At 37.3% G+C, this 11,676-nt stretch overlaps 1 long non-coding RNA gene across 1 annotated transcript; it reads right to left on the bottom strand.

The window, feature by feature from the left end:
* Nucleotides 1-504: 504 nt before the first annotated feature.
* On the bottom strand, nucleotides 505-4,987 carry LOC134289904 (uncharacterized). The gene is made up of 2 exons (XR_009998751.1): nucleotides 4,606-4,987; nucleotides 505-857 (listed from the first exon to the last, which is right to left on the bottom strand). It is a non-coding gene; the product is annotated as an uncharacterized LOC134289904 (long non-coding RNA).
* Nucleotides 4,988-11,676: the final 6,689 nt, after the last annotated feature.

Here is an 11,676-nt window from a genome sequence, read left to right as displayed (position 1 = left end):
AGCCAGTGGAGGACTGATTTAAGTCATGTGATGGATGGGTTGCACTTTAACGATCTATTAGCGTACACCGTGGGAATCATTTCAAATCATGATTGGTACTCACCGCTCTGAATAGGTATGCATATTTATGTATTGCATGTCCAGTTTATTTGAGATTTATCAGATGTAGGTCTCAAAAAAAGATTTAAAGATTTCAACAACTGATGAACAGTTGGATCAACGAGGAGTGCAGAAAAGTTTTCGATTTCATAAACACAAAGTGGGCTACCGTGTTGCAGCATGAGGCTCGGCAGAACGTAGAACGTTACGAGCGGAAACGGAAGCTACAAGCTCGCCTATATGGCACTGGACGCCGCGAATGCTGGGGATTTTTTTTCCAAATATTTGGCGTTTCGTGGATTTGCTATTTACGATTTTGGTATAGAATAATGTAATCAGCTTTCAAGAGTAGTGTGATTGAACTCTGTGAGAATCTTTCTCTGTAATGATTATTCAACAACTGTATTCATTATTTGTATACACTTTATTACCGATACTTCAATATTACATACAATGATTCACACTCCAGACAACAATAACAACATCTCCACATATGACAGATACTCAATGTAAACATACACGCTAAACGTAATGAAGTAACACAATAATTTATTATGTGCATACCACAAGGTACCACATCTCGTTTTTTCTCCAGATCCGCAGCAAGGTCACTCCACGTTGTTTTTGCTTATAGTCTCCTCAGTTTATGAACGTCTCGCTTCAATCTCACATCAGAATTAGTAGTACAGTCATCCATTTGGTCATCCATCTCTGCTCGGCATTTTGGTAAATTACTTGGCTGTTACTTATGGTTGTACCTAAAAAGAAATATTATTTTGACCCAAGTATTTTCCCAAATCCCAAAATATTTTTAATACTGAGTGTCAAGCTAAATATTACCTTTGCTGATGAATTAATTGAATTGCTTTCCTCTTCTCAAATGTTTTCAATCTAGCTGTCATTGAAAACATTTGTATACTGCCAAACATTGTATATTGCCTACTGATTTTTTTTTGACATGTCCTTTCATAGAAGAATCTCATACAAAAGGTATGTATATTCAGATTATTATTCAGACATTTTTTTAACTAATATGTCGATAAAATTATCAATATCCATTAACTCGTTTTCGATCCAAAGTGTCCAAGTGTCATACAAACACTATTTCATTTTATGTTTTTCTAGCGAACTTCGCTGGAACTCGTTTCTTGTTCAGAATATTTTCAGCAGTTTGGCTTTATAGATTTTATTTTTTAAATATCGAAGGGATTGATACTTTTTTTAAATCAAATCACGATTTCAAAAAACGTCACTTAGCCAAAGCAATATTTGTAATACTAGTTTTAGCTAAATAGTAATTTGAAAACTTGAAAACATCCAGTTTTTGAATTATATTTAATACATATTGTTCACAAAACTCGCATCCGCACTAGCTGAAAGTATAGTAGAATATTAATATGCATTCTTTGTTTTGTTTTTCATATTGTAATCCTATAATTATCTCAAATTCTTAATACATACATCATCGTCGCAGTACCAAATCGAAGTCACGCATTTAAGCAATGCAAAGTTGCAATTGTGACGTAAATTTGAACCGGTTGCTGGTATTGCGCATCATTAAGCTACTTAAGAGCTGAAATTAGCACTAATCTAAATCGAGTTGCTATGTTTATAAGTAGGTTAAATATCAATTTTCGCACCGCCAGTCACTTCGGCTTCCAACAGAAAACGTAATCGTAGTAACCAATTATTATATATACAAAGCAATTTTCTCCAGATAACAAAATAAATCGATCATCTTATTGGAGCAATTTTCGACGGTTCACCTATATAGATGCTCACGTTTTTAGGAATTATGTTTCCGATAATTTCGGAATTCTCATGATTTACCATTTACCTTTCAAACTGAATGAGTTTATTTTTACGGTTTGGTCGTTCAATAGGTTTACATTCTACGATGCATATTTCCCCGCATTAACTGGTGATTCGTGCTCAATCAAACCAATTTTAACATTAAAAAACCAAAAATTTGTTCCTTTGATGTCGCTCTTTTGGGTTCTGAACTGTAGGACTTATTTTAATGGTGTACCTCCAAAATATTGCAAAAATCTATGTGTGCGACACATGCATACAATATTTGCAGTTTTTTCAGTGTATGAAATCTAAAAATTCAAACAAGGTAACATGTTAGTAAATGGTACCTGTTTGCATTAAGGCTCAAATAACCATCATTCAGTCATCAGCAATCATCAATTATTCAATGGCAGTTTTCTTACTCTAAGCCACAAAACCGTCATTGAAAATTATTTCACTGTTATCCAGATGGTGGCCAAAGTACAGTGATAAATTTTTATACCCATTGGTTGAGATTTCAGCGAGAAAACTGCTTTTGAGTTTTTGCTAAACGATGATGGTTTGTTTCCTCTTAATAAGCTCGACTGAAAAACAAACCTCATAATCCAGCTTTCATTAGATATATATATTCCTGTAGTTACAGAAATGATTATCTTTTATTATTCCAATATCTTGTGCTTTTGATATACTGTACGTTATTCTCCTCATTAATAATTTCAATACTTCTTTAACTGATCAAAATTTGTTTCTTCCTGTAAGGAAATTATTGTGCAGAATTTGTTGTTGAGCGTACTGCTGTACCTTGTTCTCTAACTTGTTCCACAGTTCTTGGCAAGATGGCCCACTCATTAGCAAAAATGGCATTATATCCAGTGTTAGGAAATCATAAGTCAAAATGCCCCTCCTGACCACACCCGATACATTTTATATTCAAGGACTTCAGAAGTGATTACTCAAGAACTCACTGTACTTGAATCGCATTAACATTTAGTGGCATTCAATAGGTTATAAATCGCTTTTTATTCGAATTCCTGAGAGACTTCTAGTTAAGCCGAAAAGTTCATTTTTTATTGTTCGATTTTTTTTAATATCCAATTCAACTAGCATGATACTTAACAGGTTAGTGGTTAGCAACTGCTCTGAATATGTCGTCTAGCTTCAACGAATGCTTTAACTGTCATTTTGACTTCCTATCTTGCAAACTACCAAGACAGTTTAATTATTCTCACACATTGATGTTAATTTTCTTGAAGTTACATTTTTAGTCTTGTAAGAGAGGACAAGGCATTAGTTAAATCATGTCTTCATGTTAATTTGGTTTCAAGAGCCAACCATTTTACGTCTCGTAGACTTATTATACTTTACTGAGCAATGATAACTTCAATATATATCACCTGAGGTGGGTCCACAACAATCTCAGTATCTGCTCAGTTATATTCGCATTTGGAACATATTCAAATACTATTCGTTCCTGGTTTTCTAGTCACGCTCAGCCTAAAGTTTAGTTTTGTCTTTCGCCTTCTCAGCTGCAACTTAATTGGTGTGAAATTTCATTTGTAATGGTTAAATTTATCTATAAAGGCCAGATTGGAGTTCAAGAGAAATCGCTCAAGAAACTTCTAGAACGATTCCTGGCAGAAACTTTTTACGGTGACTGCCATTTGAACTGTCATTTCTTCGCAACTGCGTACTGCGATCGAAGAAAAAACGGTTTCTTTAGCGATTCAGCCAAGGAATTTCCCATGCATCAAGATAGGCCGAGAAATTCCTTCTGATCTGCAAACAGCCCTTAAATCTGCGTTAGCTGGCAATCTGTTTCTTACGAAATTTACGACACTGTTGCGTTTTCAGTACTTTAATTTTTAATAACACAATTCGCCTTATACGGCTCTACAAAGAATCGACTCTTACCGCCTTCAACGGCATTTCCACCTTCAACGGCTTTTTCCGCCTTCAATAGCTTTTCACTCTCCGACGGAACTTTCCGCCATCGACAGTTTTTCGCCTTAGTCGGCTCTTTCCTGCTTTTGAAAAGTCTTTCCGCCTTCAACGGCTTTTCTATCTGTAATCCTTTCCGCCTTTTACGGCTATTTCGAGAATGTCGCCTTCATTAGCTTTTATCGCCTTCATTGGCTTTCATCGCCTTCACTGGCTTTTAACAACAACGGCGAAATTTGATTTCAAAATATTGTTTCACCTCTACGCCTTCCTCGGCCATCCGGTTAACAAATTAATGCTTCATTCATCATTCAGCATTTAAGTCTAGATTTAGGACAACAACCCTATTCAACGAGTATCAATATCACAATCAACAAAACTTGGATTTTCTTCACAGTTCTTTATTTCTTTATCTGACAATAGTGATTGTCATCGATTTGAACTAAACAATACTGATCACCATCAAAATCTCTCACAGGTTGATTATTGTCATTAGTCGAAGGTACAAATACATTGTTTGATTCAACAGTTAGTATTGTCAGATTTCTGGAAACGTAAACACCGCGCGGTCGTTGAAATGTTTCATAAAGGGGCTTTGCAAAAAAAGTTCACGCGGTCTATCGTTTTCGAAAGGAACAGCCGCACCGTAGGAAACGCCGCAATGTTACTCCCCATAAGGATGAAGTAAAAAGGGAGTGAAAACCGCGGCCGTACCTTTCGGAAGCGGTAGGCCGCGTGCACTTTTGTGCACATCCCTCAATACACAATATTTACCTTTTTGATTCCAATGTTGAAATTCAATCACAAGTCATCACCTGAAGGTCATCACCACTCTGCATGCACCACACACACCACTCATCTCTTTCTTTTTCCAAAGACAACACTTCCCGAACCGAAATTAAACTAATTTCACATGCACTGTTCACCGTTCTCGTCGCCAATGTGAGAATCTTTCTCTGTAATGATTATTCAACAACTGTATTCATTATTTGTATACACTTTATTACCGATACTTCAATATTACATACAATGATTCACACTCCAGACAACAATAACAACATCTCCACATATGACAGATACTCAATGTAAACATACACGCTAAACGTAATGAAGTAACACAATAATTTATTATGTGCATACCACAAGGTACCACAAACTCTACATATGTGCTTTAGCCACGTGGAAGGGTGCGCTCATTTATGACGTGTTGGTTCTGGATGGGATTCTGGGAGAAACTAGAATTATAAGATTCCTATGTAATTCGGGGGCGTTCTGAGGAAAATGCTGGATGACATCCCTGATGCCAGGCCCGTGCACATAAGTGGAGCCAAGGGAGGGGTTTTTCCCTATTTTGGCAAAAGGCGGAGGGGTGCCTAGTGTATGAAGCGTCGGTAATGGAGGGGGTTTACCCACCAACCCTCCACCCCCCCCCCCCTTGTGCACGGGCTTGCCTGATGCATTCCACTGAGACACTGGGGGAACCTACAAAAGATAACTGCTATCCCTTCGAAGGTCTCCCGGATACGGAGATCTAGGAATACGTACGGTGGATGAAAAACTTCCGGTCTCTGACCTCCAAGAAATTGAGGAAGAGGCTGGCCGGTTGAAAACAACAAAGCCGCTGAGCAGTTCCACTACCAAGCGAGTTTCTAAAACACGGTGGAGAAGCACGGGTGAGAGCACTACACTGGGTCATTACCATTTTGGGAGAAAGAAGATCCGGAAGAATGCATGGAAGGTATCGTGGTCCCATCTACAAAGAGGGCTACTGAGCGCTGCATACAAGGTACTCTCTCAAATTTTATGCGGTCGGCTATCATCGATTAGGGAACGTTCATAAATTACGTCACGCTTTTAGGGGGAGGGGGTTCAGTAAAGTGTGACAACCCATACAAAAATTTCAGTGGACTCATACAGAAAGTGTGACATAGGGGGGAGGGGGAGTTGAAAATTGGCAATTTTCGCGTGACGTAATTTATGGACGTTCCCTTACAAGAGAGTTCGTGGGACAATATTAGGCAGGGTTCATGGGTGAATGCGCTACAAAGGACCAGATGTTTGTCATCTGCCAGGTGTTGCAGAAATGCCGCGAATACAACGTGTCCACACATCACCTGTTTATCGATTTTAAATCGGCATATGGCGCAAATGGTTCTCGAGGGCAATTCGACCGGTATGAGACGAAAGGGGCGCAGCGAGCGAGATGGATCGATCGAGTGGAGGGCGACCTGCGAACCCTTCGCAAAAGGTGTGACTGGAGACCCACAACCATGGACGGAGTTGAATGGAGACGTCTGCAGAGGACACTTATGCCTTAGTCTGACCGGTAAGGTAAGGTATTGCTGGAGAAAGGTCTAAATGAAATCCTAGACGAATACATGGGGAAATACCTAGAGATTCCATCGGAAGCAATCCTGAGATATCTTCTAGAAATACCCGGAGAAATTCTTGACGAAATGTTTGTATGAACTTCTTCAGAGCTATCTGGAGGTATTCCCAATTGGAATATTAAAATAAAAACTCGTACGAGAGTCAATAGAGGAATTCACGTTGATGTACACACTAACTGAACTGTCAAACAGCACCTTACACAATCAGATGAAGACTGCAGTCGATTGGAAATTTGTTTATTACGAAGGTGAAACAGCATGAAAACCGCTCATAAATTTAACACGAAGTTGAGCTACAAACCTGGAAATGACAATCCGTTGTCATCAGCCGATGCAGTGGTAAACGAAAACAGCCACGCTCAGTCAATCAGAAGGCGGCTTTGTCTGCTTGGCTGCGATGACGGCTGTCTCAGTACATACATACACGCCAGCAGTGACGACGCGACAGCCGAACTGGCAAGTTTGTTTATGGTAGAAGTTGTTCATCTTCGACTGCCATCTCTTCGACGTGGTGAGTCAGCCGAGAGAGCAAGATCGAAAACTGACACGCTGGGGATCGAAGTTCGATTCCCGAATGGAACTTTTTGTATTTTTTTTTTGTTTCAATATTCGGTGCTATAAATAGCACAGTTCTCAATCATGTTTACAAGCAGCCGACGCGCTGAGCTGTTGTAAAATTACATGAGTCAAACATTTTCCGTTTCCTGTAAAAATAAGATCGCACACAATTTTGCGTCAAATGTGTTGCTTTTATATGTCGGACTTATATGACACAAAATTACAAGATTTTTTCGAAGTGTGTAGACATTTTATTGGAAATTCCCTCGGTACTCCTTGGAGAAGGTCGTGAAACAATATGGACGATTTTTCCGAAGAAACTGAAGAATTTTCGGAACAATCTGTGGAAGAATCTCCGAAAGGATAACCGAAACCAAATTTGAAGGAATCCGTAGAGAAACTCGCGACGAAATCCATGGAAGACTTGCCAACGAAATCCTCAGGGAAACTTCTGGGAAAAAAATTGAAGGAACATCTGAAGGAGTCCATTGAAATTTTTTTTTCAAGAATCCATGGGAATATTTTTGAAGCCAATGTTGAAGAAATTTTATTGGAAGATATTTTGAAGGAATTTGTTGAGGTTATATTAATGTTGGAAGGACTTTAGAAGTTTTCGTACTAAATTATTTACCCTCGAACGATCGCGCTGTTGTATTTTGTACAACACGTTGAAAAAATCTCGCTTTTTGTACTCAGCATTAGCGTGGTGCTGACGCATCGTGACAACATTGAAGAAAAGTATGAAATAAGAATTCATGAAGGAAACTTTGTAGGAGTTTCTTAATGAAGCCCTGAGGGATTTACTCTAGAAACCCCTGGTAATTTTGTTTAAATATGTGTATTTTAACTTAAAGCTAATTTTACACTGCCTGGCAGAATTTCTGAATAAAACTTTGGAGAAGAAATTCTAAATTTATGTTTTTAACAGCTGGAGAAGTATCCAAATCTAAAGGAATCCGGGGAAGATTTGCCGCAATAATTCACGGAGAGATATATTTCAACATATATATTCAAAAAAATCCCTGGAGATATTGTTGAGAAAGCCCACGGAGGTAATTCAAAACAAATCTTAGAAAAACGTCTAAATGCGTCTAAAGCAATACGAAGAGAAATTCGTAAGGAAAGTTTGAACAATATCTGAGATAGTTCACGGTGAAAATTTTGAAGCAATACATGCAAGACTTTTTTTTAGATTCCCTCAAGAAATTTCAGGAGGAATCCGTGGAAGATTGTTTATGGAAGATTTTGTGAAAGAATTTTTGGAGGATTATCTTTGTCAATCCTCAGAGAAAAAATTTAAAAAAAAGTTGAGAGGAGTTTCCACAGAAATCTTTGAAAAATTATATTAAAATCCATGGAAAACTTCTGATGGATTTTATAGATGAATATGTCAAATACTCACTTAAAAATATTGTGATATAATTACTGGAAGATTATCCGAATGAATCCCTAAAGGCATTTCTTGAAGAATTCGTGGAAGTCTTCCAAAAGCATCACTGAAAGGATTTCTGAAGGAATCCATGAAAAATTTACTGAGAAAATCTATCGAAGGTTTTCTGATAAAAAAACCTATGAAGAATTCCTAGCAAATCTCTAAATAAATTTCTGTAAGAAACACTAAGGGACTTTCTGATGAAATTTCAAGAGGAGTTTCTGAAAAAAAACGCATGAAAGGTTTCCTAGAAAAATCTGTCAAAAATTATTTGAGCAAATTACAAAGGGTTTTATGAAGGAATACTCGACAAGTTTTATGTAAGAGTTCTTTGTAGATTTTTTTAAGGATTGTGTGAAATACTTGCAGTTTAAATATTTGAAAAAAAAATGTTGAGAAATCTTTTAAGGTTATTTCTGAAGAGATACTTTTTGAAAGCAACTCTGAAGAAATATCTAATGAAATCCCTGTAGGATTTTCTGTGGGATCCATGAAAAACTTGCCATTGCCGATTTCCTAATATATTTCTTGGAGGAATTTCAGAAAAAAAAAATCAAGAATAATTCCTGAAAGAATCTTTTTATGAATTTCTGAAAATAAAAGCCATAGAGGAATTCCTGGAGATGTATTGCTTTCTAAAAAACACTTTATTTCATTTCTGAAGAAATCTCTTTAATTATTTATTAGGCTATTCTCAAAAAAAAAAAAACTGATGGAATGCTTGGGAGGTTTGCTCAAAGAATCAGTGAATAAATTTCTGAGGGGTTTTCTTGAGCAATACTTGGCGAAATTTTCGAAGTAATTCTTTTGAGAAATTTCTGATGGAATTTCGGAAGGTTTTCTGAAAAAAAAAATCGAATGAAGTTTTGAAGTAATCACTGAAGGATTATGATCCATTGGAGAAATTTTAAAATAAATATGTAGAAAAGCTTGTGTGGGAAGAGTTTCTTAGAAAAAATCCTCGGACAAATTTTGGAAGAGTCTTGAGTTTCGGGCACTACCTATGGATGACTTAGCGGTATGACATTTCAATATGCCGTCAGACATTTGGAAAAAATATGTTTTTTTTTTTCATCCGGAGAGCTGGTTACTCAGTGGGTAATTTGAAGTAACTTCGATAGCACCACTGATTTCCTCATCTAACTGAGGGAGAATGGTATATAGGATAAGGATTAGGAAGGGAAAAGGTGATGAAATGAGAAGGTGAACTCCAGAAGAGGAAATTTATGCATGAGCTTACAGCCCATATCACAACGGATTTAATCAGGTACCATAAAGGTTCTTGTGGTTGTTTGCAGCTTTATGAGTATCGTAGACTATGTTCCACGACCTTTCATAGTGTGTAACATTTAGTTTAGTATGCTGGATTTTAAACACAACTTTCGGAGTATTTTGGAGGCCTTAGAATAGTTCTGGTATAAAAACTTTAAGATTATGATGGATAGTGATGAAATAATGTTTATCGATTAGTTCAAACTGTTGATGATAAGCAAAACAATGAAATTTAAGCTAAAATATATATCAGCCATTCCATAGAAAAACGATATAGTGCATCTCCGATTGTCGTCAAACTTGGTGGGCTTGTAGTTCTTCGGAAATAATTAGACCCGTATTTTTTTATTTCGTCATTAGGGTGACCAATTTTCATATAGGGTGGTCCAAAAAAATAAGGTTTTTCAAAACTAAAATTTTTCTAAAAATCGTAACTTTTGAACCAGTTGACCGATTTCAAACTTCTTTTGTTTTGTTTGAAAGCTATTGAATTGTAATTTTAAGGAAGAATACGTTAAAGGGGCTCAAATGTAAAAAGTACTATAAAATATGCAAATATGTATATTAGTTTTTTCACGTTTACATGGTCTCGGGACCAAAGAGGTAACCTGGTTTTATATTTTTATCAGAAAATTCAGGAAATTTGGCGTAACATATCAAAAAATCAGAAATGTATGTTGTTTTGTTTTTGAGATATGATTTTTTGAAAAAACCTTAATTTTTTGGACCACCCTATATAAAAGTTGGTCACCCTAATGACGAAATAAAAAATACGGGTTTTATTATTTCCGAAGAACTACAAGCCCACCAAGTTTCACGACAATCGGAGATGCACTATATCGTTTTTCTATGGAATGGCTGATATATTTTATAAAAAAAAATACTAAAAGAAGTCACGTATTTTCGGATACTATCAAAATCAAAAGGGTATGTGCAAATGGAGGCAGATACCATGCATTTCAAGCACAACTATTCCACTCGACTACAAAAAAGATTCCAGGGTAAAATGTTCAAAGACAAAGAACAGCTACCAGAAGATGTTCGTCCTGGGTGTTTACGGATTAAATTTCCCGGATTCACCTGATTTTCAGGATTTCTTAAATAGTATACAGAGAATTGGGCGTCCCAAAATCACTCAAATCCCTAGTTTTTTTTATCCCGGAATAAATACTCTATTAAGGTGATTACTTTGTTTTTTTTTCGTGTTTGCGCTTCGTTCGCCGGCTTGCAAACTGATGAGCCTTGCAATCACTCGGCCGTTTCGTTCTCTAGCAGTGAATGTAGTCTCGTAAAGTCTGTCGTTTAGTGCTAGATTGGTTGTTTTTTTTATCTTTTATTATTTACAACTGCATAATACAGGTTTATTGTGTTCACGGCAAAGCTGATTTCCTGTCGCGTCGTTTTCGGACATATTGACTTGTCCAAACGTAGCCTATGTTTGACTGAATGTCAGTTGGCCATTTGAAACTTCTTCATTATCGTTTCAAAATGCAGTTTTGTTGGCCCATAATCACCACACCATTACCGTGATATCTTTTTATTCGCAGGCCTAGGCAGTGCTTTGCTTCACCAAGATCATTCATCTGGAATCGGTCGCACAGGAACTTCTTGAGTGTCTTTTTCAGATTTATGCCGTTGGTGAATATGATGAAATCATCATACTTTTGAAGAGTTTACCCAGAACCCTTCAGGTTGATCCATTTATAGCTCTTCGTCACCAAAAGTATCCTGCAGGAATGCGGAAATAGCATCCATTTGCTCGATGTCTAAATCATCGAGTTTTGCAGCCATCGCCATCAGGTACCAAATCGTGGAGTACCCCACTACAGCAGCGTAAACTTCTCGGTCTATGCGAACATTCCTTGACTACTAAACATGTGCGGTGTGAACAAAGATTAGTGACATTCCCCTTGGGTGTCCTTCCCCTAGCAAGCATCGATGACAGCAAGCATCATGACGAGGTGGGCAGTGTGATGCTACCTCATTGAGGAGTAGAGCTTTGGCGGAGCAAGTCGTATGCATTGCGAGGTACCGTATCATGTAAAGTGATTCGACTGTAGTTTGCTAAGATAGATGGGACCGAATTGTACCGGTGAGTTAAGCAACATTCAGGAAACGTTGCTTGTTCCGCTCAATCCGATCATCAATGCCTCGCTTGGTTTTGAAAACACACTGATTTCGGATACCCCTTCG

This window comes from Aedes albopictus, chromosome 1 (genome assembly GCF_035046485.1).
Source record: "Aedes albopictus strain Foshan chromosome 1, AalbF5, whole genome shotgun sequence".
NCBI classification, from domain to species: domain Eukaryota; kingdom Metazoa; phylum Arthropoda; class Insecta; order Diptera; family Culicidae; genus Aedes; species Aedes albopictus.
Note: the sequence above shows the minus strand (reverse complement) of the source record. Positions and strands in the feature narration are given on the sequence as shown.